Source organism: Haemorhous mexicanus, chromosome 16 (genome assembly GCF_027477595.1).
Source record: "Haemorhous mexicanus isolate bHaeMex1 chromosome 16, bHaeMex1.pri, whole genome shotgun sequence".
Taxonomy (NCBI): Eukaryota; Metazoa; Chordata; class Aves; order Passeriformes; family Fringillidae; genus Haemorhous; species Haemorhous mexicanus.
The window spans coordinates 11,280,079-11,285,678 of NC_082356.1; the positions used below are offsets into that span (position 1 = coordinate 11,280,079).

Below are 5,600 nucleotides of genomic sequence, written 5' to 3' on the forward strand. Positions count from 1 at the left end.
ACCAGGTGCTGCTGAGAGCAGATGGATCCACCACAGCCCAGCTCCACATTTGTAGCCAAGGACTCACGTTGCTCATTCCACCAACCCAGCAGCATTTTCAGGGTCACAACACCTCTGCCTTTCCCTGTCAATCTTATAACTCAGAGATGCCCTAGGACAGATTTGTACCCTGGACTGAAGTTCCCAGCTTGGACTGAAATCTCAGGGAGACTTCCAAGTGTTCCTATGATGGCATTGGATGAAGGGAGATGCAGCTCCTTCCCTGGCTGCACTGACAGCATTGCCCAGAGCCAGGCACTGGGGACAGCATCACCCTGAGCCAGCTGTGCCCCCTGCCAGAGCCCCCAGGGCCGGGCAGCTGCTCCCAGCCCTGTGCTCTGCAGAGGGAACTGGGCCTGGGGCTGCAGAGCTGCCCCACGGCTCTGCTGCAGCTCTGCCTGCACAGGAGGGGCTGCACGCCTTGGAGCCCCGGCCCTGAGGGCAGGGGCTTGGCTGGGGGCACAGGAGGGAGGGGGCTTTTTCAGAGGGAGGGGCTGAACTGGAGGAGATCCTGTGGACATCTCTGATCTCTCCCTGCGACAGCATTTCTGAGTTTGGTTTTCCCTCATTGCCTGATCTTCTGTCTTCCTGGAGATTTTCCTCCTGCAGGTGTTTCCCTGTGCCTGATCTCTTGTGCCAGCACTCACAGACCCTAAATCTCTGGGCACTCTCCTTGGCTTGACAGAACCCTCCCTGTTTGCAGGGCACTGGCTGGGGCAGGTTCTGTTTGCAGCTTGGAAAAAGGACAGCTCAGACTGAGTCTGATGGCTCCAGCAAATGTGAATCTTGGGCTGTCCATGGGCAGAGTGGCTGCTTTGGCGGGGCTTGACAGCTGGCCTGCAAGCAAAGCTGAGTTAATAGAAGAAATAACAATTGATGATTTTCGGTGTATCCATAGCAAGGAAGAAGACAAGGCCGTCAGCATGGAAACCGATTAGAAAAGATACATGAGAATTTTTGTAAGCTAGACTACGTGCCTAAGTGGATGTGTATACGTGCCTTATTAAATTTCTGTTAAACTTTTGCCAATTATATTGACACTGATTGCTTGGCACCAATGAATATAAAAAGTTATTGTGATGTAGTTAATAACTTAAGATCACGCTTTGTTAAGGGTGTATGAACTGGAGAAGATGCAGAATAAAAACTTTTTTTCTTCCTGGACTTTGGTCACGTGTGTATGTCACGTCTGGCCTAAAGGTGACATTTGGTGCTACCCTGACCTGATGGAACTGCCGGGCGAGGGGCAGTGAGCACAGAGCCCAGCGAAGCTGAGAGCAGCGGGGTGCAGCTGCCAGTCCAGACCTGATTCTGACACCTGGAAAAAAGGTGAGCTGCTGGGAACAATGGGAAATAATTTAACAAGTGAAGAACAGATTGTTTTATCTACATGGAAAACGTCCTTAAAAAGAAAAGGAGTTAAAACAACAGACTATGCTCTGCATAGTATTTAATTATGGGCAAAGTCTCAAAATTTTAAGACTGATGTAACTACTGCTTTTAGTGTTAGAGCTTGGAAAGAAGTTGGAGAAAAACTCTGGAAGTAATTCAGAATGGGGATAAAGCAGCTGCAGATTTATCTCCTACTTGGAGGTTGCTTTATAACACCTTAAAGGAGTGGAAAGCAGAGCAGGACAAGAAAGACCTGGAGGAGGAACTCGTAGCTGCTGGGGAGCAGCAAAGGGGAGAAGCTCAGCCTGAGTGTTCTGCTGGGATTTTTTCTGCAGAGACTGTTGCTGGGTCTGTTGCTACAGGAAAAGTTGATAAGGCCTCTTCATGTTTGTCTGCAAAAGGCTTCAAATCCATGTACCCCTCCCCCATAGAGCCACTAGCTGAACTTAATGTTAAATCTAACTCTGAGTCCTCGGCACAGTGGCCGGCTAAGATGACCTTAAAAAAGAAATAAATTGAGCCATCTGCTCCTTTGCTTGATTCTGACTCTGAACTGCATGAACACATGGAAATATTAACTCTTTCTCCTCCTTTGTTTTCTGATTCTGATAGTGACCATGAGGAAATTACAGGGGTTAAAAGGTCTGACTTAATGCATACTTCTGTTTGCTGTAAAACTGGTAATAGAAATAAGCTTTGTAGAACTGGTAGTAGAAATAACCTTGGTAAAACTGGTAGTAGAATTAAGCTTGGTGTTTCAAAAGCTCAGCCTTCTGATAATGTCACTGTAACTGTTCGTGATTCTTTTCGGTGCTGGGAATATGTTAAAAGGAAAGCAGTTGAGATAGGAGGCTGGGATTTAATGGAGAAAATAGGCACACCAAAGGGCTTGGATGCTCTTGATATGGATGCTAATAGTGTTGCTACTAGTGTTGGTAATGGTAAAATGGCTTTTTCTGTGTTTAAAGCAGTTCCTAATTCAGGATGAAGTGATAGTCATGAGGTTTTTGCATGGAAGGTTGTGCAGGATCTTCAGTCTAAAGTAGCTAAATTTGGTATTAATTCTGCTGAAGTAATGCAATTAATTCGTATTGTTAATACAGATTTGCTGTCTCCTTATGATATTGTGCATTTGGCAACTGTTTTGTTTCAACCAGTGCAGTATAACGTATTTCAAGAAAATTGGAGGCAATTAGCTGAGCAAACAGCTTTAGATAAAATGAAACTACCTCAGCAGGATCCTCGTCCTGCTGTAGGAGTTGATGTTTTGCTTGGTCAAGGGCCTTTTTCTAATCCAGATTTACAGGCATGGTGGGATCCCCTGGTTTTAACACAGGCTCAACAATTAGGTGTGAACGCTATAAAACAATGGAAATGGCAGATCCAAAACAAAAATATGTCACTATAAAACAAGGTCTTAAAGAACCTTTTCTGCAATTTGTAGAAAAAATTGCTGCAGCAATTGAAAAACAGGTAGAGGATGAGAAATTAAGGGAGATTCTATGTAGGCAATTAGCCACTGGCACAATGTGGGAACTGTTCCTCCTCACCTCCTCCCTCATCTCCTCTCTGAGTTCTTGGACTACAGCAGAGACATGAGCCTGCATCAGGCCATTGATCATACTTTCATAATTTCTAAGCTTGTTGGCAACAGAGCCCACTGTCTCTCGGTTGGTATTGGCATTAATTATTGCAATGAAGGTGGTGTATTGAGATGGCCCCAGATTTGCCAGACTCCAACACATTTGCCCTGTGCACCTGACCTTGTTGGGGTCATTATCATGCTGTCCATCCCTCCCAAAGAGAACCTCCAATACTGACACTTCTCTCAGCTGCTGGATCCCTTCCTCCCCCCTCAGAGGGTCTTCCAGCACATTCTATGGTGGTGCTCCTGCATTCCCTCCCTGCGGACAAACCTCTCTCTGGAACTCACTAAAAGCTGCTCCCAGAGGGAAAGGGAGCCTGGCTCCCTTACAAAAATCTGATTGATACCTGAGTCCTGGGTCAAGGGTCCCAGATTCCTTGCCTCACCACCATCCAGTTGCACACCTGTACCCATAAGGTCCCAGACCCAGAGTAACCAGATTGTACAAGCCTCACATCCCCTTTGTACAATGTCTTTGTGCAGATTACAGAGACTTTTGTACATCAGGGACTCAGTGATGATCTCAACTCTTGTCTCTCCTGCGGGTTGTGAGTGCCCTCATTTCTTATCCTCATCTGGGTGCTCTGGCTTCATCTTAGATCTCCTTGTTTCCACTGGGGCAACTGCTGCTGGCTGTGATTGCCTTTGCAGTTCAGCTGGAACCTGGACAGTTGTAACATCTGTGGGTTCCACTGCTGCACCATCAGACTCTCCCTCTTTGAGGCAGGGGAAGGGTTTTTCACCAGCTGTGGAAATGTACTCCTTCAGCATCTGGCCCATCTTTTTCACTAGAACCCCCACCCAACCTGGGTGGTTCATTTCTGAGATGGGCTGTGGGGCAGGGTCAGGCTCTGGGGCAGCAGCATCCCTTGTCTCTGGGGTAGGTGTCAGCGTGGTTATCCAGGTTAATCTTCCCTTATCTCTGAATGCTAAATGTAACAGGCCTATCAGCAACACCAACCACAGTATGGTATCATTAGCATTTAGAGTGGATCTGAACCCTTTGAAAACCGGTGGGGCAGACCAATAGAGCTGGGTGAAGGGCTGGGAGAAAATTTCCCCCAGTGTCATTTCCTCACAGTAAGTACCATTATTAAAGTAACCCCAAAACATACACTTAGTGTCTCATAGCTCTGAATCCATGTGCCTGCCTTCCAGAGAAAGTTAAAAATCCATTAATCCCTCACCTTATTAAGCCATAAAGCAAACTGGATAATAGCCACAGCAACCTTAGCTATGGTTACCCTGTGTTCTCAAGGATGGCCAGGCTGGTCCTGATGGGGCAGAAGGAAGAGCTCCAGGCCCTCTGTGAGGGTGGTGAGGGCAGTGGGCTGTCAGCAGGGGCTGGCTGGGTGAGCTGCAATCCCTGGGCAGGGAGCTGCAATCCCTGCCCTGGCTGTGGTGGGCTTTGCTCCTTGTGTGGATGAGGGGTGCTGTGGGCAGAGCACACAGAGATTTCAGGGATGTGGGCAGGGGGATTCATGGCCAGCACCTTGCAGCTGATCCCCTTGGCCCCTCCTCTCTTGTGGCCATGGCAAGAGCTGGGTGGGATGGCTCTGGCAGAAAGGTCTCCTTGGATTCCTGCACATCCAGGTTCTGACTGTGGCTCTGTTCCTGTCTCTTTCAGCCCTTCAAGGCCTGAGTGAATACAACAGCCCCTCCTGCATAAGCATATTTGTTCAGGTGATGTTTGAGGGAAGAGCTGCAGAACGACTTTCATCTGCTGGCTCAGAAGAACCAGTGTCTCTTTAAGACCTCCAGATCCCTTGGAAAGTGAGACCACCTGGAGAGCAGAGGAGATCAGCTGGAGCTCCAGGCACAGCTGATGACTGGCACAGCTGAGCCTGTGGGAAGCTCTCATAGCTCCTGCCTTCTCTCTTGCTGTTGACAGCCCTCAGAACCTGCCCATTCCCTTTCTTCCCTCCCAGCTCATCCCTTTGCTTTGCCTTCCATTAATAAACAGTTTGGCTTCTTTGCTTTACCTGCATCTCTGTGGAGCTGGAGCGATGCAAATCCGGAGCCCTGGGACACACAGGCCCCTCCTGCCATTCTCTTCCACACCGTGTTTTGTGCACAGACACAGAGAAACGAGGGCAGATCAGGCTGGGAAGGTCCCTGTGCTGAAGGTCCAGTTCCACAACACTGTGGAGTTACAGATCTTGCTGAGCACCCTGGAGCCCCTGGACTTTGGAAGAGCAAACCTGAGGATGCTCTGAACCCAGCTGTGATGGATTCCATGGCAAGCATCCATGGAGGGCAAAGGAGCTTGGAATGCTGGAAGGTTTCAAGAACAGCTTCCTGAAAGCACAGCAGTGCTCCATCCCTGCACAGGATCAGGAAGAGGGCAGAACCAGAGACAATCTGGGCTTAACAGAGAGCTTTGGGTGTGCCTAAGGACAAATGAAGCAGCAGCACGGTGCCTGAGACTCGGAGGCGCGACCGTGCCAGTGCCCGGAGCGCTGTCAGGCAGTGCTGGGATCCCAGGTGTGGTTCTGGTCCCCACAACCGAGGAATGGGAGCCCCA

The 5,600-nt window shown here is 48.9% G+C and overlaps 1 long non-coding RNA gene across 1 annotated transcript; it reads left to right on the forward strand.

Annotated features, from left to right (window-relative positions):
- Window positions 1-682: 682 nt before the first annotated feature.
- On the forward strand, window positions 683-5,063 carry LOC132334892 (uncharacterized). The gene is made up of 2 exons (XR_009488538.1): window positions 683-1,368; window positions 4,704-5,063. It is a non-coding gene; the product is annotated as an uncharacterized LOC132334892 (long non-coding RNA).
- The last annotated feature ends 537 nt before the right edge of the window (window positions 5,064-5,600 follow it).